The sequence below is a fragment of the Pteropus medius genome, unplaced genomic scaffold, assembly GCF_902729225.1.
Source record: "Pteropus medius unplaced genomic scaffold, Ma_sr-lr_union100, whole genome shotgun sequence".
Classification (NCBI taxonomy): domain Eukaryota; kingdom Metazoa; phylum Chordata; class Mammalia; order Chiroptera; family Pteropodidae; genus Pteropus; species Pteropus medius.
Window position 1 is genome coordinate 3,219,821 of NW_024342474.1, and position 23,914 is coordinate 3,243,734.

Sequence of the window (23,914 nt, forward strand, 5' to 3'; positions counted from 1 at the left end):
TTGCATTGGCTTCAATGTAATGGCCAAAGTTAATTGAGCAATATTGCTAAACTATCCTTAATCACAGTCTATTTTTATTATAAGAAATTTTTAAGATTGATGGAAACCAATACAAAGGGATAATTTGCATTGAATTAGATAGGGAAACTTCTCACACAAGAGGATCAATTGTATAAATACAGAGTATCAACTTTGTTATTGTTTGTTTGCATGAGAAATACTTGGTTTACAAATATTTAAATACTGTATAATCTTTCTAAGTTTGAGTGATAATAATAGTCTTGTTTTCCCAACTGCCCCTCTGCTTTACCACCCTAACTATTATTTCTCACCATTTCCTTTCTCCTTCCATCTTTATTCCTTTTTCTCTACCATGTCCACTCTGTCTTCTCTTTCTATTTTCCTTGTGTAATCTTGCTTTCGCACGCTACTTTTTTCAGGGCCAATTTCTTCTCCACATTGGAAGGGACTGCTTATCTCAGGGAGAGGAACTTTGCCCTATGGTGCTGTTCTGGTCAGATAAGCAGGCAGCTGTTGATTGGACAGGAAGAGCTTGGCTGTGGTCCCTTCTGGCAGACACTGAGCAGCAGGAGCAGAGCCATCTGATGAGAGAGCAGAAAGCCACAGCCAAAGATGATCATAGGGAATGTTTGGGGGTAGAATAAACATTTCAGATTGTCTAGACTTAAATATGTTTTGCTTGAGTTGGTCATTTTGTTACAGGATTCTCTCTTTGGCTGCTATTCAGCATATTCCTAATGGTTTTAGAATGGCGGCTAAACAAATACTATCTTATGTACCTGAATTTTGAAAACATAAATCTTCTTCAGCAGATCCTCATGAAATACTCTATTAGCAGCAAGCCTCCCAGGGTCTTCTATTACTGTTTGTTGTTGTTGTTGTTGAAAAATGGCTCAGAATTTGATTTGATAGATTTTCAACATTTCATAGTCAATAGGACTTTTCATAGTAATAAGTGAAATACTAGTAGTACATTTTGTTTAGGTACACAACAGGCATTTTAATTAAGGAATTATTTGTGTAGCTCTTTGCCAACAAAGATAATGCTTCTGACCCTGCAGCTGTGTACAGTTGTGGCCAAATCTGCTAATCAGTGACCCTGCTGGTCACATCAGTGTTTGCATATACGAGTCTGACAATTGAGGCCAGTGCCTCTTTTCTGGCTCTTTCAGTAATGTTCTTTCATGTTCCCCAGAGGGAATAGGCTATTGCCATATGCAGACAAAGCATATGAAATGGCGCATAATTTTTTTTTAAGGGAGATTTTTCTGAGAAGAGACTACATTATCATGTAAATGGTTGCAATGATTTGGCTAGATCAGTAGTTCTCAAATTTGAGAGTGCCTGAGAATCACCTGGAAGGTTTGTTAAAATACAGATTGCTGGGCACCACTCACAAAGTTTCTGATTCAATTGGTCTGTAGTGGGAGGGCAAGAATTTGCCCTTCTAACACATTTCCAGGTGATTCTGAGACTGCTGGTCCAGGACCATACCTCGAGAATGCCTGAAACAGATAAGTGGATTATCCTACAGTTGCCTCAGCCCACACAAGGATGCTGCATCCTCTGGTCGACTGTAACTTTGGTTGCTGCAGTCATTAACACTCAGGATCTTACCATTACTCATCAGCTCTTCTGAACATCATTTTATAACTAGAGGACATTTCTTTGGACCGATTTTATAAAATCATAATCTATTCTCATCTTACCATTTTCCTGGCTTTTGGGGGATGTTTCATACTGATTCATTTTCTTCAGACAATATGTTATATATGGCTTTTCTCTTGGAGGAAAACAGTCCTTTGAAGACAGACTAGGCTATATAAGAACTTGTTAGTGGCGTTGTACCTTTTGAATGCTGAGCTGGGCACACAGATGGGACTAATCAAAGTGTTTGAGAAAATAGGAGCTGTGTGTCTATTATCTCAGTTCTAGTCATTGAGAGGGTTAGGTGACATTAGAGATTCTGATTCCAAGTTTGGCTTAGAGCTTGAAGTCTCTGTTGTCTGACTGAGGCCAGTGCATAAAAATGATGTATTGATTTTGTTCGTATTTTTTTAAATCTCCCTGTCTAGTCTTGAAAAGGTCTAACAAAGTCCCTTCCTTTACTTCGAAGCCATTGATGAGGATTTTTGCAGCAGATGTGACCTGTCTGGGAATGCTGGTATTTAACAATTTTGAGTTGTACTCTAGGCTCTTGTCATTTTGTTAAAGTAATTAATTATTGGTTATATGTTATTCAGAGAGTGCTACTGAGACAACACTAGGAGGGATAAAAAGTATCCTTTGAAGGAATTGAGGGAATAATTTTGAAGTATCCCAAGTAACTAGATTTCAAGTTCCTTGAAAGCAAGAACCACCATAGAAAAATAGCTTCTTCCTTCTTAAAGATCACATCCACAAATTGTGACTATATTTTGTCTTTGACACTCACATTTAATCCATTAATTAAACAAATGATATTAGCATGACCTTGAAGAAAGGAAACGCTGAGAGATCATTTATCTTCACATTTCCCAAAGTGTAATCCTTGAAAATTTAGTGTCTTAGAAATAGTTCCCATCATCAAAGAATTTTGGAAAATTTAGAAAAAAAAATAACTAACTTCCCCTGCTCAGTCATAATATACATAAACAAAATAAAGTCTGCATGAGGTCTTGTGGAAAAACATTACAATGTCTTAAAATCAAAACCATATTTATTTAAACATAAACCTCCCTTTTCTATCATGATGTTAAAGCTATCCCTTGAAACCAATGTTATAACAAATATTACTTTACACCTGGGAAGACTAGGTGCTGTAGGCGTAAAAAAGAATTTTTTTTTAAATAAGAGATTTTAAGCAGACAAGGTCTTTGCAATCTGTGAGGTCAACCAAGGTTTGCCTCGCCTAAACGAACAAACAAACAAACGGACAAATACTACTTTAGAAAACATTGATAGAGTTTATGTTTGAAAACAAGACTGGAGAGTAAAGAGAAGTAAAAACTATTGAGCACCTCCAGTACAACCCACTGTGCACGTACAGGCATGCACATGCGTGCGTGCGTGCACACACACACACACACACACACACACATACACACGTTCTTGCATTTGACTATCGAACAATCCCCCAGTTAAGAGTTATTATTCCCACTTTGCAGATGATGATACAACAGAATAAAGAGATTCATTAGTTAATCTGTGGTTTCCCACATGAGCGATCCCACCTAATCATCAAAGGGAAGTACAGTACGGAGCTCACGTACTTGAAAGGCAGATTGAGCCCTTGCTGAGGGAACTTGTAACACATAACCACAAACATAGCAAAAGATTATTTTCAGAAGAATTTGATAACGTTATTATATTATATTATAATTATATTATGTATTATATATATTATATATAAGCAGTACTAAAATAATCATCATTAAAAATAATACTTTAAAAATTCCTTGCACTTACATAATAGATTAGAACTTATTTTTATTTTGTATTTCATAATACAAATACATAATACAGCTTCACCCAAACCTTTGCAGTGTCTGGAATCTCTGAAGTTCTTACTTTGTCTCTGCTGTTCCCCTTTCAAAATTTCAATTTCAAGTGCACATTCTTAAACTACCAACTCCTATCTATCCATCTCACTTACTCTAAGGATCACTCTAAAATTTCTTATACTCATTGAGACCTTGAATTTACTCACCACATAACTTTTCACTGCTTATTACTCCTTCATGTCCATAGCCTCCACCATCATAACCATTCATTTGCAAATTCCCTCAACATTGTCTTCTCTGGTTTCCAGGCCTTCACACTCAGACAGGAATTACACTACCAGCTTTCCTAGACCTCCAGCTTTCAGATGAGACTTAGTATCCATAAGCGTTTTAGCCAACTCCTCATGGTTAACCAATCTCCCTCTCTCTCTCTCATAATATATAATAATATATATATTATTGGTTCTGTTTTCCTGGAGAACCGTGACTCACTCAAGAATTCTAATGAGACTATTTTCTTTTTTCTACTACGACATCTATTTCTATCACATAAATGGATTATCACTTTCAGTATATAAAATACATGATCAGTTCCCATACAAACAAATCTCCTTTGACCACTTCTCCACCTTTCACAATCCAATGCTCTGCTCTTTTATACATCAAAAAGTTCCCCTCACAGTGACATATAATCCCTACTTTCCTTTTAAACAATTGCCTATTCACTTTAAATCATGTCATTTTTACATATTTGCCTTTTTCCAATGAAATGCCCATTGTCAAACTCACAGTAACTTCCACATTACCATAGCCAATAGTTACTTCTTCATCCCTCATCATACACTGCCCTTAGCTTCCTCTCTTAGCTTCGTTGACATTACAATTTCTTAATTTTCTCTCTCCCTGACAGCGTCTTATTGTGTAAGGTCATTAGAAAGTAACTCAAACTCCATTCAGTTAACAAAAGAATAGAATTCCATTAGGCTACATCTGGGAGGCTGGCTAATAATTAAACACTGCAGTCCTTGACTGCATATATAGTCCTTAGAAGCCCACCTAAAAATTTCCTTGAAATTAGTCAATATAGATTGATCTTTGGCATATAGTCAATAAGACTTTTATCTCTTAAAGGAGTGGATCTCATTTATGATCATTAGTGGATGCTAAAATATTAGAAAAAAAGACTGATATGAACCTTTTTAATGAAAGCTTTAGGGTAATAAATTTAGCTACTTTTAGACTAAATGCCACATCTATGTTAACATCATTTAAAAGAGGATACAATCAAGAATATCTAGAATACAGAGAGTTCTATAGCACATATGATGTATCTTATGATTGTGTTACCATTGGGGCCCATAGGAGTTGGGTGTTGCCCGAATGGCATGGGGCTGGGGGGATAACAGTGGCCCAGAAGTGTAGTTAGCATTTTTCCTCAGTTCTTCCTCATTGACACAGTGAAGAATCACAAGTCAGTGAGATTTAGAAAATATTTATTAAAAGTATATTTTAGAAATACAAAGACTACTCCCAGGAGGCACATGGTTTCAGCAATGAGAGCTGCAACGGAGTGCTGTAATAACAACAACCAACACAAAGGCGCCACCAAAAGGCCACAAAAGGGCAAAAAGGACCCAGAAGTGGGAATGTCTGCATTACATCTGGGCTGTGATAGGTGGTTCCAAAGGCATTCCTAGGTGATTGGCAAATGAGGTCATTTCGATTGACACTTGCTGATATATAACTCTTTGCTTAGTGTGCTTGTGCTTACCCAAAATTTTACTGGCTTGATGCCTATTCCTTCGTTCCCCCTGTCGTTCATGTCTGACTAGCTACCTAACAATTGGACGATATTCTATCCTGATTCTAAGACTTTTTGGAAGAAAGTAAGAGGTAGGTGAGAAGTTAAGAAGATTAAATAGGTAAGATACCAGAATTCTCATTTCATATCCCCTCCTCCTTGCTTAGAGGCTGGCCATTAAATGGGCAGTATAAGGGGAACACTTTTCAGAAATACTCAGATAGGTATATGGATGTCTCAGAACACTGATATTAGTGGCACAATTTTCCTAACCAGCTTATTAGTGAGAGGCTACAAAACCTCTTGGGGGAAGCCTTAAATATGTCCATTTCTAATGAAGCAAGGGGTGATGGTACTGGAGAATTCATGAAAAGTGACTCTATATAGAATGAATTCTCCTATACTGTTGCCGCATGCTTTTTATACATATATGTGTACATATATATATATATATATATGCATATAGGCATTATATATGTGTGTGTATGTGTGTATGTATGTACATACATACATACATACATACATACACACATACACTGAGGTGTGATTCAAGCTGCAAGAACTCCAAGGCTAATATGATAAGGTTACACAGAGGTCTGGATTTGGGAATTAAAGGCAACCACAGATTAAGACTGAATCTAGGAGTGAGCACCAGCACAAATAGCCAGAGGGAACCAGATAAAACATAGTGATCATCAATTCTGGGAGGACATTACTCTAGAGCACTGATAGCATTGATTCAGTCAATTTATTTTTTCAACAATTTCAATCATTTATTTAAGTTATTAAATTAACTAATATATACTGACAATCTACTGGTTCAGACACTGTGTATTCTTTTTTCTCAAGTAGCTTAAATTAAAGTTGTGGTGAGCAGAGAGAGAAAATTAATGAGATGAATAAATAAATGAAAATAAGTAAATAATAAAACTTTAAATCTGAGCTGATAGAGTATGTATGAATAAATTTCTTAGATGAGATGTTAGATACTGAGGGAACACTTCACTGAGGAGGTAACATTTAAGCTGAATCATTGGGCAATGCATGATAAGAAAAAGACCAATATTTGAATGTCAAGGGAATGTGAGTTCCAGGTAAAGTGATAGCAAATTCAGAAGTCTAGAATGAAAATCACCTTAATATATTCCAGGAATCAAGAGAAGGTCAGTGAGTTTAGACTACAGAAATCTAATACTACCTGAGTTAGGAAAGTAGTCAGGGGCTAAATTAAATTCTATTTTAAAAATTATATTAACTAATGTCAGTATAATATAAATGTGATGGAAAGCCATTAAAGGGTTTTAAGCATGGTAGTGACATGATTTAAGTTTTAAAAGCTCACTTAGATTGCTGTATGGAAAAGAAATTTTGGTGGCAAGAGTGGAAGCATGGAGAATGGTGATAAAGCTATTACAGTGGGTGAAGTTGAGAAATGTTGGTGGTTTGGAATACAGTAGTAGTAGAAATAAAGATAAAAGGATGGATCAGGGGTATATTAGACAAGAGCCAACTGAACTTGCCAATGTGGAGTGTGACAGTAAAAGGAACATAAGATGACTCTTAGATTTGGGGTAAGAACAATGACGATGAGGGGAGGATGAAGTGGATGAGGAAGACTGGGTGAAGAATGGGTTGGGTGTATTTAAAAAATCAGTAGTTCTCTTTGGTTTATATTGCTTGGAGATATTTATGAGACATCTCAGTGTAGATGTTAAGAATGGAGTTTGATATATAAGTGTATATCTCAGAAAAGAAGTTGAGATTCAAGCTTGGCGACAGAATCTGAATGTGACAAGCTCCATGCTATGCTTTTTACATTTAATTCTCCCAACGACCCTATGAAGTGAGCAAGATTATCCTCAACATTTTGCAGATAAAGAGACTGAAGCTCAGGGAGATTTTATAACAACATGTGATAAGGGGTGGAACCAGAGTGCAGAACAATGCAACCTGACTCCAGATTTCATTCTTTTTTTTAAGCAGTAAGTAATTTTATTTGCTAAAAGCCAAAAGCAACAAAATAACAAAAATATGTGTTAAAATCACCAAAACATATATATATAATCATATATATATATACATATATAATCATATATATATACATATATATATAATCTAGATAAGAATTCACTAATAAATGACATGCATCAACATGATAGTTATTTGGTATATGCTATTTTTGCCTAAATGTGCAAAGTCGACATTATGTCTTTAATTTTAATTTTATATCTTGTGTAGTAAACTGATGGAAATTCACGAGTCAGATCAAATATGACAGAGGTAAATGATGAACATAATTTCCTTTTCGTATTATTGCGAGACAACTTAGTTCAGTTTGGCTGATTAGGTAATTTTGATGGATAATAATAGCCCCTACATACATAGTTGGCTGTAGCTTTTGGTTTCTTCCCCCAAATTATATTACCTAGAAGTTTTCAAGCAAATTTTCTCAGACTGAATCCCGAGATATATATATATATATAAATATAAATATATATATATATGTATATATATATATGTATACATGCATATATATGTATACATGTGTATATATATATGTATACATGTATAGATATGTATATATATACATGTGTATATACATACACATACATACATAAACACACATTCCTCATTACTCTTATACATACATATATATGAATTAAATTATATATACACACATACATATATAATTATACAAACTATTGTTAAGCATGGTGACATCTTAGCTTTCTGTTCTTTTAGACTATCAAACATTTTGCATGAAGAGGTCACTACAAAGCAATAATGCAATAAATTCTGACTGCAAGATTTTCCAAAGTCTGGCAGCAGAATACTCATTTAGAAAATATTTACAGATTTAAAGAGTGACTCTGAAAATGTTAGCTTTCTGGATTCATCAGATTGTTATACTCTGTTCATAAGGATATAGGCTCACTTGTATATTTCTAGCCATTTATCTTTAACATTACTTCTTTCAATCATTAAAAATTATTTCTAGAATTACTTATGCCAATTAATAAACCTTCTAGTAATAACTTAAATATCAATATTTAAAATTTATCCATAGTTGCTTATGGAATATAGAAGGTGATTACAATTTTTCCAAATGCTAATTTAACCTCATTTGGCATGTGGATTCCTGATTGATACTTCAAATGTTAAAAATGTTAGAGAATAGATGCAAGTTAACTCACATACAAATAAATTACACTATTAAACTCAAAAATGTATTAAAGTAAATTATAGATAATAAACACGCATCCAAATTATAAGATCTAAGGTTATAATTTGATCAGAGACTTTCTTATTGCATACCAATAAATGGCAGGCTGTATTTTTTTCCTTTTTACTCACTCTTCCTGGTCAATGTCAAAGGTCTGATTATATGAAGACAGACCACAAAGTCAAAATGTCTTTTTCTTTTCTGATTCTGTACTTCCCCCTTCACCTTCTCTCTATTCTTTTGACCAAAAGATTAGAAGTTAGAGCCGACAAATAAAAAAATCAACTGAGAAGTCTGAAGAATCAAACTCTGAGGACAAGAAGGAAAAGCTATACTATCTGTTATAACTATCATCACTGATCCTCTGAACTGTATATAAATATTTAATCCCCTCCCTGCTCCAATTCTTTATGTTAGAGTGAATGTTATAAAAACACTCTTTAAGCCTCCTTTGTTTTTATTCTGCTTTTTCTTGGTAAACATTTCGCTATTGATAGACATTTGTAAACCACAGCTAAACTGCTCCCCCAACTTTTCTTCTCTTTGTCATAGTATCTATATCCAGAGTTTGCAAAACTGAAAGATTTGAGGACACAACCCCCAAGACTTCCATGTATGCCCAGGACTTCTGATATCAACTACATGGAGTTGGATTACAACTACAAAATTAGAGGGAAGAATCCACACAAGATTACCCTCACTTCTGACATGAACTGTAATTTCAGAAGGTTCCCCAAATTACCCTCAGTTTTGAAAATTTGGTAGAAAGACTCACAGAACTCGCAGAAAGCTATTGTACTCACAGTTATGGTTTATCCCAGGGAAACAATACAAGTTAAAAGCAGCCAAAAGAAGAGGCACACAGGGCAGAGTTTGTCAGGATGTATTACACTCTCAGCATCAATGTGTGATGATACACATGAAAGATTGCCACCAGGGAAGTTCATTCATGCTTAAATGTCTAGAATTTTTATTGGAGCTTCAATACATAGGCATAAAGAGTTGACTGACTTCTCTCATGATGAAACTTTGTCTCTAACCCCTCCTTTCATATTTCATGCAGATATGATATGATACATGGGGCCCACCATGAGGAACCTAGTTACTATAAATTATCAGGTGTGGTCTGACAAGCTCATCATGAATAAAAAAGACACTCATCACTCAGAAGATTTCCAGGGTTTGAAGGTCACCTTCCAGGAACCTGGGACAAGGCCAGACCTCTCTTTGGGCAAGGCCAAAGTCTATATATAGCCTGGCACATAGCAATCACTCAAAAAATGCTTTCTCTTAATGGTTAGCTTTTTGGTAATGCTCTTTCCATGATTAGCTTTTTCTATCTATCGAGGATTAAAATAAGTGTTGGCTCTTCACATAAATCATTCCTGATCACATTCTTAAAGAATAATTAGGCCTTTTGAGCCATGCTTCTCTTGCTCAGGCCCGCTTCCACGTCTGGAAGTGTACTTTCCTTTTTTAATAAAGCTTTTATTTTCTGCTGTAAAAAAAAAATAATAATTATTATTATTCTTTCTCAACATCCTGTATGTAACCTTAAAAAATTTCCATGTGAGATTATTTTATTGTAATTACAGTTTGTTAACTAATTTTAGAATTTGGCTTTTCTACTAGAATATAATCCAGAGGACAAGAATCATATTTATCTCCATAGTATTTGACACATAGTAGGAGTACAAAATCTTTTTGAATGAGTGACTTAATTAATAAACTACGAACTCTGTGACAGCAGGAAGTGTCTAACACCTTTGAAATTAATTAATCTCCAGAATCCTGCAGGCTGTCTGTCACATACAAGGCTCGCAATTAGTGTGTGTTTAATGACTGAACACGAATTGAAGAGTTCTCTAGTATGGATTTAGGTTTAGAAATATTAAGCAATTAGGAAGTTACACTTCTTAGAAAAGGTTTTATGGGGCTATTATTTGTATTAAATTTATATATTTTTGTAAGTATATTCTCCTGATTAAAATTTTTAAAGTTCCCTATGTTTTCAGTATGTATTTAGACATAAATTTAATCACCATAGGCAGCTGCCATGTAATGAAATGAGCAATGATTTCAGAGTATGATGATCTATATCCTTCTGTCTTCTGTACCATTTGATAGATATATGAACTTAGAAGTCACCTACACTCTTCAAACATCAGTTTGTTCTTTTTTTATTTTAAAAATATCAATATTGGACATGGTTCCATAGTGTAGTGGTTAGCACGTCTGCTTTACACACAGAAGGTCCTAGGTTCACGCCCCAGTGGAGTCACAGTCCATGGTCTACAGCCATGCCACCCTGAACAAGCCCGATGTCTGATCTTGGAAGCTAAGCAGGGTTGGGCTCGGTTAGTACTTGGATGGAAGACTACCTAGGAAGACCAGGTTCTGTAGGCATAAATAATAATAAATTAAAAAATATATCAATATTAATAATAAAACAGTATGAATGCAATGACATTTCAAAAACAACTAGTCCAATGTTTGCTATATAATAAATATCAAGAAAAAATTTGAAAGAATAACTTTTATTCTCACCCCACCCCAACTTTTCTTCATTCTTCATGCCTTATATGGGGATTATTGCTTTTGTTGTCTGAAGACAGTTCAAAGGTAAGGGCACAATTTAGTTTTAAAAGACTAGCACAGATGCAACTATATTCGATGTGAGTACCAACACCCTCCCATGCTGAGAGAAGATTTTGCTCATTGGTTACAACACTCTCCCCAGCTTAGCCAAAGGCAAAGTAAAGATAGGTGCTTAAGTACACGGACTCTGGCATTAAGATATCTGGTTTTAAATTATTGTTATGCACATAATGCAGAGCTTCAGAGCCCATCAGTGTACCAATGATATTAATAATGATAATCTTATTTGTGATAAAATTTTTCTTGGCCGAAATAATTTGTGAACTTGGGCAAGAAACTTAATCTTTTCACTTGGTTTCCTCATATAATAATAGCTCCTAGTTGATGGAATTATATAAATTGGCATACATACACACAAGTGTGCTATGGAGTGAATGTGTCCCTCGCAAATTCATGTTCAAGTCTTAATTCCCCATGTGATGATATTTGGAGGTGGGGCTATTGGAGGGTAACTAAGCCATGAGGATAAAGCCCTCATGAATGGGATTAGTGCCCTTATGAGAAGAGACATGGCAAGATGGTCTCCTTCTCTCTGACAAGTGAAGATATAGTGAGAAGGCAGACATCAGTGAACGAGAAGAGCCCTCACTGAGAACATGACCAGGCTGGTACCCTGATCTCAAACTCCCAGGCTCCAGAACTGTGAGAAATAAATATTTGTTGTTTAAATCAACCAGTTTGTGGTATTTTGTTATAGCAGCCCAAACTCAGACCATATATTTACAGACAGTCCCTGACTTATGATGGTTCACCTTAGTACATTTTTGACTTTTTATGATGGTGTGATATAGTCTATAGAAACCATACTTCAAATTTTGAATTTTGATCTTTTCCTGGGCTAGTGATATTCAATATAATACTCTCTCATGATGCTGGGCACTGTCAGTGAGCCACGGCTCCCAGTCAGCCATGTGATTACTAGAGTAAACAATCAATATTCTACAGTGTACTGTGTTGCCAGTCTTTTTTGGATGCTGTGTTTTGTGCTTTTGCATTCCATCATGTCTACAAAATGCCCATCTGTGTCTTCTGCTACTGGTGAGAAGAAGAAAGTGATTACTTTTGAGATGAAATTCAAGGTAATTGCCCAAGTATAGGCTAATGTAAGTGTTCTGAGCACATTTAAGGTAGGCTAGACTAAGCTATGATGGTTAGTAGGTTAGATGTATTAAATGCATTTACAACCAGTTTATCAGGACTCCATCATAAATTAGGCAGCATCTGTATTTTCTGTCTCTGTCTCTGTCTCTGTCTCTGTCTCTCTCTCTCTCTCTCTCTCCTATATACGTAACTATATATGTAGTCTGTATTCTGTATTTTCTTTCTACCACAGTTTCCCAGAATACTTTTTAACTCTCTGGGCTGCAGATATTAAAACATGTTAACATATGTTTTGTTACGTCCTTTCTTTTTTTAATGACACAAATGGAAAGAATCATCGTGTTAATGATTTTCAAAGAAGGTCGGCCACTGAAGAATTCACCCATTCTCAGGATTTATTCCTCACAGATGAGGCAAACATTCCTGGGCTATTGATGGCAGTGAATTTAGTTAATTATATTTCAGTCACCAATTAGACTCCTTGGAAATATAATTTTATTTTACCCCAGTATGCAAATTATGCAAACAGGATCACAGAATTGATAAGGATTAGGCTGAGCTACACTAAATCAAGCTAAAGTCAGTAAAAAATCATATAGAAAGGATAAATTTGGTCTACAGCTCCACAGTGTGTCTTTGAATAATGCAAGATTTTTTTTAATGCACTAGCACATGTTGTTGAAACATTTGAGAAGGGAAAGCCAAAATTGTTTTTAAGTGAAGATAATATTGTGAAACAAACTCGCTGCAGGGCTCCAAGAGTTTAAAATTCTCAAATAATTACTCTTGTTACTTGCATGGAATTACTTAGAAAAAAATCTCAGAGTTGAAATGTATAATTCATGACAACGGGTTCTGCACACCAGCCTTTCACACATTACTAGTCTATAGAGATATATTTATTATTATATAAACTTGCAAAACATTGAGTTGCTAGCAAGTCTGTCAACACATTTATTGAAGGCTTCTTATGTGTCAGGCTTTGCACTAGAAACTAGAAATAAACTGATGCACAAACAGACATGAATCCACTCTTGTAGAGGAATCGGCAGATAGTAGTTAATATATATGTGTGTAATATATGTGTGTATATGTAAATTATAAGATATATATATATATATTTATATATATATATATATGATACACACACACACACACACACACGCAAAAGTCCAGTTTGCATCTTTATCTATTTGATCCTTAATATTACTTCTGTTTATGCCCCTGGGTTCGGTGAGATGGAAATTTCAGCTCCTTAAGGCTCCCTAAGGCTACCAGAACAGGTAAAAGCAGGATATTAGATAAGTTAACCCTAAGGCCACACTGCTGATAGGACAAAAATGTTACCAGTAGCTCCATAATCTTGCCATTCACTTTCTTATTTCAAATTATGGTGAGCTGTATTACCAAATATAATTTGCCAGAGAAAGTTATATAATATGCATATCCCAATTAATTCTATGTGCACTCTATAATAGTTAATTGTTTGAATTCCCCTCCCATTATTAAGTCAATTTGATGTTGCTACAAATAATTTAAATCTCCATAGAGTAGAGGTCTCCAAGTGGATCTCTTCTATTTATTTTTTTTCTCCTACAGATAATAATAGAAATATTAATAATGAAGCCTAAAACAAAATGAATCAAAAATATAATTCCTCCTACTCTCTTTTCCTTGAAGAGCTGAAGTCATCAACACCCTCTTGCTTCTTTGTCACATCGAACACAGACAGAAAAGGCTTTATTCTAGGAGTATCCTTAGCTATCTTCCCCTGGATCTGAGATAGCATGTTTAGAATCATCTTCACAGCTTAAGCCAATATACATTTCTCATAATAATAATATTAATAATAATCATAATAAAATATCATATCTCCTTGAAATTCACTGAAAAAAATGCACGGATCCCCCCATTTGCTGGCCTCTTCTATCAAATCTCTTTCTTTCTTTCTCTCATTAACAGCAACTCTGAGTATTGTTTTTCAAATCATGCAATACACAGTACATAAAGAGACATGGTAGCCTGAACTCATTTGGAAAAGAAAGATTAGAATTTTCTTCTTTTGAGTTTTTGAAAATACCTCTCTGATTTTTTTTTTTCACTATTCTTCTTCGGTTTTTGCTTGCCCTAATAGCAAGAGCAAAGCAAAACAAAAACAAAAACAAAATAAAATTGACAAAAACCGTCTCTCTTCTAGTCCATTTTCAAAAGGTATTAGTTTAGATATTATTCTTTTATCTTCTATATACACCTAACCTTCTGTTTAAGATCTCAATCCTTCTCTTAAGCATATGCCTCTAGTCCCTCTAGTTTGCCTTTTGAAACTTCCAGTGCACTAACTCATATCTGGACAGTAGTTCATTATTTATTTTAAATATTCAGTAATAGCTCAGCTTTCTGATGTCAATGTGATTCTCCCAACCAAGGTGCATCTGTCTTTGATGATATTTGCAGCCTTTGGATATGTGAAAATTCATTTACATTTTCTTCTTCTTCAACCCAGAAAGATGAACCACTCCCCACATGATGAGGGTCAATCTTCCTCCATTGCTGCTCATTAATAAACTCTACTACCTTAATGTAGGAGAACACACTGTGAGAGTTTGACTTCTACAACTACGATGAAAATTTCTGTAATGCTTATTGAGTATCTCTGATACTCAGTAGGGTAGGGAAAAAGAGGGGAAATAAATTGAGGAGGTATCAAAGGTCAACAAAGCACTAGTCTTTCATTTTCCGCTCCCTCTTCTCTTCTTCACCACATGATTCCAGAGATGAAGACTTGTGATAAATGGGCCAAGTTAAGAGCTTATGATGACCACCTGGGGCTGCTTGTTTTGAGCAGGGGTATCCTGGGGTGTGTTAAAAGGCCAACACTAGATGCATTCAATATTTAATCAGGCCAATAAAACATACCAATAAGATCTTTACTGTTCCTCAACAGTCATGAAAGGAAGTGAGAAAATAAGGAGGAGAATGCTTTCTTTTCCTAAATTTAATTGTGCACTTTCATCATAAAGATGAAATATAATGTAAATGGTACACTTATAATCATTATGCGAAAATAAATTCATTAGAAATATAATGTTAGATCCGTATTTCTCTAAGTAAGACACATAGGATTCTGTATTAGAATTACTTAGAGGGCTTACTAAAAAGTACAAATTTTTGAGCTCCTCACAAGACTTACTGAATCAGAAACCACAATTTTAAAAACAAATATTCCAATGATTCTTATAAATCCTATTATTTAAGAATATCTGATTTTATATAGGTAGTTATTTTTATATTGTGTGTGTGTGAAATTATATGTGATTCCATAAATTACATTATGTACCAATACTTTCCTACAAGCTATGAAGTCAGAAAAATACTCCTTTTATGGGTTAACAAATGTAGAACACTTATGCTTGTGTATGTAAGGGTTTGCAGTCAAATATATTTAGCAAACTGTATATTACATGCCTCTTTTGTATATTCCCAATTCACATTAGTATTTTAAAGGCACTGAGAATCTATAAAAATTGATGTTTTTTAAATCTTTCAAGCAACGGTCCGTTTGATTGTTTAATATTTTTTATTTTTGTCAAGTAAATCTATGACTACCCAAGGATACTTTATGAAACACCATTTTACTCAGATATTATAAAGAATCTTAGTTGTAAAATATTATAAAGGTCCATCTTTTCTATTTTGACTTTAGGTACTTTTGCAAATAATTGATGTTGGTTTGGAAGGAAGTTTTTTTGTTCTCTCTCTCTCTGTCTAGCTGTAAGTATGGAAACATCCTCTCTGTGCTGAATAACCATAAATTTATACCAGCAGGCATATGAACATAACTTTTATACTTTTGGTAGTTATTAAAATATATCATTTTAATCATGCAATCTAGTAATACACTTAGTACATTAATATTTAGAGAGCGACTGATAGGAACTCTTGTTCTGTAATCTAAAATTATTATCCTTGGTATTTGAGAACAAACTCATTTAACAGCCATTAAAGTGTTAGAAAATATTCAGCTTTAATCTATGTTGAGAGGTTGAAAATAGAAACGCTGGCAAATAGATTTAAATATATTTAACACCAGACATATATTTCAGGCAAACCTTCCCTCCTTCCTTCTGAAAAAATCATGGGAAAACTGTTGCATGACATTTTATATTTTAGTTTTGATTGTTAAGGACCATTTACTTTATTTTTCCCTCATGTCAAAGATCAATTAAATATTTATATGAATTTGATAATAAATCTCTTCTCCAATGTATATTTCTCCTTTCAATTATAATTTAGTTGTCTAACCTACATTCCGTGACTTGTTCTTAAAGGTGTCACAGTGGTAATAGTCCCCCATTAGGACAGTACAATGCGGAGAGAAGTGGATTTTTTCAACTATACTGAGCATAATGAGCATCATTTGGGAGCTCAGTATTGGGGTGGATCCTTCCTGGAGAGGCTAGTTTCTTGAGTTCTTATATTCTATGGATGGTAGGGATGTTATCTAGTTACCTGGTAGGGCATGTTTTAGCTTATTTTATTTTTGGTGCTGATTGGTGACAAGGACCACACTATTTTAGGTTGAACACATATACATATGTATTGCCACTTCCACCCACTCTTCACCAGAGCGGGAGGCAAGAAGGACACAAGTACAGTCTTTTCTAGAGCAGGGTGGACATTCTAATGGAGAAGAGAAGGAATAGATTTGTCTCTGCCATCAGTAGTAATGTGCTACCCTAGTCAGAGTCGAGAAAACGTTGTTTTCAAAAGTAGTCAGCAGCGGTCAGCATTACTGGAGATCCTGTGCTGCTAAGATGGCCTGGGCCTCAAACGGACCTCAGCTCTTCTCTTTCCATGAGGCCAGTAGGTCATGCTACTGGATTTTATAAGCCATCACAGCTGTGGTCAGCTAGTCCACTTCACCAACACCTCATCTTATCTATCAATAATGTTACTTGAAATTCAAATTCATACTTGCATCATCATAAATAATATTTTATATTTTGGGGTCTAGATGTTTTTATTATATCTTCAAGAAACTGATGATCCTGAAAGGGAATCTTAAAAATCTAGGCAGCCAGGCCCAGGCGGAAACTCCAGGTAATTATTTTTAGCTTTAGCAACCAGCTCTGTCACTCCTCTGGGTACTATTTTTGCTCATTTGTTTGCAAATATTGCAATTCTCCATCCTCTCTAAACTTCAGACTGACCATTTTGCACAGACTTCAGAACTTTCCTCTATTTCCTGAGGGATGTGGGGTAAGCAAGAAAGGACAGGACTTAGAGAAGTTGGTCTTAATTAAATGTGCACAGTACAGTAGCTGGGAAAACATGCTATTTTTTCTTATCACCATTACTTAGATAAGAATTTTTAATTTTAAGCATAGAATCAGATACAACTTCTTATCTATGTAATTAAATGTGACATTAACATTTGAGATAAATGTAAGGTCATTTTTTCTTATCATTTTTAAAAATGAAGAGATGGCTGATATAAATATGAGCCTTATGGATATCGAGTAGATCTTTAAAAAAATCTGGGATGGAGCAGAGAACATAAAATTCTTCTCATGGCAGACTATCCTTCATAATGGAATCTATAATTTTTCAGTTCCCAGTTTTATTGTTGTTTCTTGGCATTATTAGTACTTCAGTGCAATAAATTCTGTTATAATTACGTGAACTATATACAGCGAGATTCAGAAAAAGTATGCAATAACTTATTTAAAGACATCGGAAAGTCAACTACTGTGTAAAATGGAGATTAGAAGTAGGCTTTTTGATATCTTTGTATGAGACATTTACTACCCGACAGGCCACCTTTTTATGTGTCTTTCAAAATGTGAAACATATCATTAGTGGCAAAAGAATAAAAGGAAGAAGATCAATACATGAGATGAAACCGTATTAAGGTGATAGATGAAGACTTTAATGGAGAAGATAGATTAAAAAGTAGTTAGTATTTATACATTGCTATGTAACGAACCACCGCCAAATCTTAGTTGCTTACAATTTAGTATCTCTCGCTGTAGGTTGGTTAGGCTCAATCCCTCTTACAGGCACAGAAAGATTATAGCTGCAGCAAGAGTCATCTGGAAGGCCCAGTTAGGATGGATAACCAAGACGGATCCTTCACTCACATGATCCTCAGCTGATATGGGAACTGACTGGACATCTTTCGCTTTCTGTGTGGCCTATCAATTTGGCAGCTTAGACCTCTTCACAGCATGGCGGTCTCACTGTAACTAAACTACTTACATGGCTGCTGGCTTTTCCAGAACAACCGTTCAAGTATATCGAGGTAGAATCCTTAACTTCTTATGATCTAGGATTGGGAGTCACACATCATCACACCTATCATAAACTCTTGATTAAAAAGAAGGTCACAGGAGGTTGTAGTTTATGGGAGAGGCTGTCTTTAGTAACAATGATGCTTAGAGGTAAGAACAAGGAAGTTTCACAGAAAAAAAAATCTCATCTTTCTTCCCTTATAGTCATTGATTTTTAGGATTGGAGAGAGACCTTAAGTATTTTTTATTTAAAACATCTCATTGTAGCCTTAAAGAATCTGAAGCTCAAGTATGAGAGAAGTGTTTGTGTTTACAAAAATAATTATATCTTAATATTTTTGGACAACCAGGATGTCAATATTTTAACAATTAATTTAAACAGAAATCTAAAAATCAAAGAAGTGTAGAAAAATGTCTCAACTACAACCGTGTTTAGGAAACTTGATATAATCGAGAGAAATCTTCCAAAGTGTATATAAGGTAAGAAATGGTTTTCAAATTTTATATCTAAAAGTAAAAGAAATGATAGTATCTGAAACTAGATAAAAAAGTTTTGGTTTCTTATATTTCTTTTTCTGTTATTGCATTTGAAAAATCGTAACGAGTTTGCAATGACATATTTCACCATATACTCAATAAGGATATTTTCATTTGAAATAGTTTTCATTTTTGTCAGGTACAGATAATATGAGTAGTATTATTTTTATTAATCGGAAGTTTTATAAGTAAAAAGGAAACTAGTGATAGCCCATCTGGAGTTTCTCATATTAGCCTACAGAACATACATAGTGACAGAAAATATTCAAAACTATATATTATTTCTTAGTTATTTCTGCTCTGTGAATTCAATAGTAAGGGGCTTGTTACTACTAAAAGGGGACTATGTGTTTCACTGTCAAATGTGTAGTGAACGAATGGAGACTAAGGTCTGTGGGCACAGTAGCTAGATTTGACCAATAGGTTTGCAAAGCAAGAACTCCCCACCGAAAACTCAGTGCACATACAGAGAAAAAATGTTTTATTTTGCAATATAACATTGAAGTTGTCAAGCACATGAACTGAGACTCACTGAGCTGATATGTGTTCTGAAAATATAAGAAACAAATTGCTAAGGCTCAGGAACATGGCTATTCTATGAATAGAGTTTGACTTTGCCACCAGGGGAAGCCTTGGTACTTGGGTTTTAGGTGACACAGTCCCACTCTGTAGTTTACCGAGAAAAAAGTTTAAAAAGCACATGACTTGAAACATTTTCCCAGAGGTTTCCAATGAATATCAAACCCATCAAGTATCACATTTATTTTGGACACAGACTCCCTATGCCTCAGGAAATGCAGCTCTAATGTCATTGGAAGTACCTGTCGTCTTCCTTCACCTTTTACTGTCAGGCTATCTGTACCTTTAAGGTAGGTCACCTTTCTTTGACATTCTGCTTCATTATAAATTTGGAAGCTGAATTTTGTCTTCCTCACGAGCTGTATTTGGAATTTGAGACTTTTTTACTTGCCTTCATTTGCTCCACTCAACATTTCCCACTGTTTTTATTGAACTCCCACTATGAGGGAGAAAGAGGGGTAAAGAAATCAGAAGATAGACTGGCCCTTGCCACCGCTGAGTGAGGTTGGGCAAAACAATGCCGTGAAGAAGGTGAAAGGGTTTCTGCATAAGCAGAACAGACCCGAGGACCGGTAATGCTCTTTTTAAAATGGAACTGGTGGGGGTTTCACCATGACATTTGTAGAAACCCTGCTTCCCACTATCCCTGAGAATGCATCTAACTCCTCTATGAGGAAAGGAATATATTGTTTTTGTAAGAAAATGGAAAATAGTATTCCCAATTTTTTTTCCCCCAGATGTTTCCTACTTAGCTTAGGAGAAAATGAGCTTTCTGGATTCTGTATGCAAGGTTGAACCTGGACAATATGTTTTTGTTTTATTATTCTAGAAACATTTCCTGGAACCTCTCAAGGTTAATCGAGTACACCAGAGGCTCCTATGGGGGCTGCAGATTCTAATTATTATTCTTTGTGGTTACTATACCAGCTTCTCCAACTCTACTTTTAGAACTCCTTCTGAGACAGTGAACAAGTCCCACAGCCATGTACATATGGGTAGAGTTATTCTACCTCTTATCAGATTCTGAAGGGCAAGATGAGGAGAAGCCGGAACCCCTTTGATTTCAATGACTGATCACATCTGAGTTTTCTTTTATTCTAACTAAATTTTGTCAATGATGCTAAAAGACAGTGGTTTAATAACCATGTTACATGTGATAGGATGCTCAGATGAAGTAGAAATAATTTTATTTTGAAGGTTGGGTTATAGGGGGAGAATTGTTACCACCTGCTTTGCTTTGAGAGCAGAGAGAGAAATTCACCTTGATTCAGATCTTATCTCTTCAGGGAAGGATGAGTAGGAAATCACCTTAAGTTTACATTTACAGATAAGGGGATATAGGAGATAATTTTATAATGTAACCTTCCCTCTGACTAGTTTAGCAAATGTAGTCTAGTGAGGCTCTAACAATAAAATAATTCAGAAGAAAGATAGAGGCCAGGTGAGTGACCCGATCTTACAAAGAGGGTCAAAGATTTTGTTAATAAGAATTGTTTACTCAACAGGGTGAAGCTGATGCTTTGACCTCCACAGAATGGTGTTTACTTTTTTAGGAACAATGACTAAGATTGGGGACACAACTAAAAATCAAATTATAACCTTCGTGCCCCAAATGATACTTAGGCAGAGACCTGAACCACTAAGGTTACCTTGCTATAACTGTTTAAACAAAAAATAGCATCATGTAAGAATGTGAATGAACAGCAGCAACTGTAGGTTGTGGGGTTATGTTCTCAAGATGTGTTGAATTTTCTGTGGTTAAGGTATAGCATATATTATTGGTTGCTTACACCAAAGCCATTCCTCACCCATGTATCTCTTGAAGACTTTCTATCTTACCGGCTGCAAAGTTAGGTCTCTTTCACTGCAGAGATAGTTATATAATCTAGTCCTTGACACTGATGTGTGAGGGGAAATTTAACAGGAAAGTTTCTAGAAAAGATAATTTCTAGTTGAACTGGTCAGGAATAAGAGAGCTGGAGGTCTTCCCCTAGCCAACGCTTCCCTTCTCGGCCCTATATGTGTACACGACGATGTCTGGCGCTTACACAGCCATTTTACTACTGGGAAAGGGGAGGTGGTAACATGCAAATGGGTGACGAAACTCATATCCTACGAATAATTCGGAGTGGAAAGAAAGCTGTGACCTTTACTGAACCCACTGAGTAGTTTCCTGCCTCCAGACTTCACTTTTACTGAACAATTAATACCCCTCTGGTTTAAATAGCTACTATTTGGATATTAACACCTTTAGTCAAAAGCCTTTCAGGGTGAAAGATGAAATATATGTGAACATAAAGTTATTCCAAGCTTGGGAAGTGGGTGTTTTTAATTTCTTGTGCTTTCTCAAAATTCTTTCACTCAGCTATTTATTTGATTAACGTATTAATTCTTAGAAGTAGACAGGGTTAGTGTTCTTATTAGTGCCTTATAAATGAGGAAACTAAAACAGAGAAGTAAAGGAACTTTAAAGCAACAAAACCTGTAATAGCAGAGCTGAGGCCTGAGCTAAGATCTTTGATTTTTTTGTCTAAGAACCTCTGCTGGGTCATGTCGCAAGTTAGAAAAGAAAAGGTGTGCTGGGGTGGAGGGGCGGGGGCGGGGGCGTCGAGAGGGCTTTACATCAAAGAAACTGGATGACAAATGATACTGATTTTCTTTTTTGTTTCAAACGTGGGGCCAGCAATACACCAAAGAAAGGATTTTCACCTAGGCTTTCTTCCGTGTTCCTCATAGAAAAGAATTTATGCAATTACTCCAGAGAACAACCTTGCTACAACCACCACCCAGATATTGGCTGCAGTAAATGTGTTTACTGTGGTTAGAAATCTAAAACTAAATCGTTTCTAAAAGAAGCTAGAGAATGTTGTAGCAGAACCATTATAGCTCTAGTTTTCCTATTTCCTTCCATTAGGACACTGTCACACTTCCTTCTGGGAATTCATGGTTTGCAAAGAGAAGGTCTATCCAGATTTATAGCTGCTCTGTTGAACTGCAACAAAATGAATAGCTTGCACCTTAATCTGATGATGTAAATCCTTAAATGGGCTAATCAGCCTTTATAGAAGTCTGTTCATCTCTATACAGAAGAATCAAGTACAATGTTTCTTCAAATTACCTTTAAAAATAACAAAAACTTAATTGCATTTTTCTTAATCTGGTAATTCAATTTATTCTGGGATTGTCCTTTTATAATGTAGAAAAGAGTAGTAAAAGCTTTTAAAATGAAAGCAATAATTCTATTAAAACAACCCACAACTATAAAAGTTTCATATTTTACCTCACAAATGCATCAATAAATTGAGGGTAGAATCAGAGGCAGCAAAAATCCTGAAATGAACAGTGATTCATACTTGGCAGATGTGTATTTATTGAGAAATTTGTTTCCAATAATCTTCTGAACAAAAGTGTTTTTCGATCCTACTTGGTTTTCCCGCAGACTGATTACTTTCGTGGCCTGGGTTAGGGGAAATACTGTGCATGTCTGAAAGTATTTGATAGAAGTGATTTTTGCAACACAATTTACCAATACAAGCCACAAAGCTCATGATACAATGGACACTGGAAGGTTATAGGGGCAATTTCATATTTTTCTTTTAGAGAACAGCTTCTTTTTTTTAATGATCATTTTGTGGTTTTAGGACATGGTAAGACTTAATCAGTGGAGTTAACACACAATAGGTTGAACCTTGACCAGGTGCAACTTTCATTACCCAGTAATTCCCAAATTGATGAAAGAATGAAGAGAAAGTGCTAGAACACAGAAATGAGCAAGACAGAGAGTTGGGATAAAGTAAAGTAATGAATTAAGAAAGAAAGAGGAAAGACTTAGGAACGTAAGTAAAGTCACAAAAATGGAGAGGAAGCAACAGCAACAAGCAAAAACCACAGTTTTGCATTGTTGTGTGCTAATTAGCCACATTATGATTAATTTATTCTGCTGACAATTGATCGTTGCATATCGGTGTTATATGGCTGTTATTTCAATACATTTTTTAATTATTTTTTAACATTTGGAAAAATGCTTACTCTGTCAGTCATTTATTGCTTAATTAGCCGACTCATTCATTCTTTATTCATTTATCCAAATATTTATTAAATATTTATTGGATTATTTCAATGTGCCAGGAATTAAATTTTAGTGACAGATAGGCATATGTCACTTTCCTGATAGGCTGATGGGGAAACACAGAAATTCAGGTAAAGAATTAGGAATACCTTT

The 23,914-nt window shown here is 35.1% G+C and overlaps 1 pseudogene; it reads left to right on the plus strand.

The window, feature by feature from the left end:
- Positions 1-10,817: 10,817 nt before the first annotated feature.
- LOC120605139 (uncharacterized) lies at positions 10,818-10,933 on the plus strand (annotated as a pseudogene).
- The last annotated feature ends 12,981 nt before the right edge of the window (positions 10,934-23,914 follow it).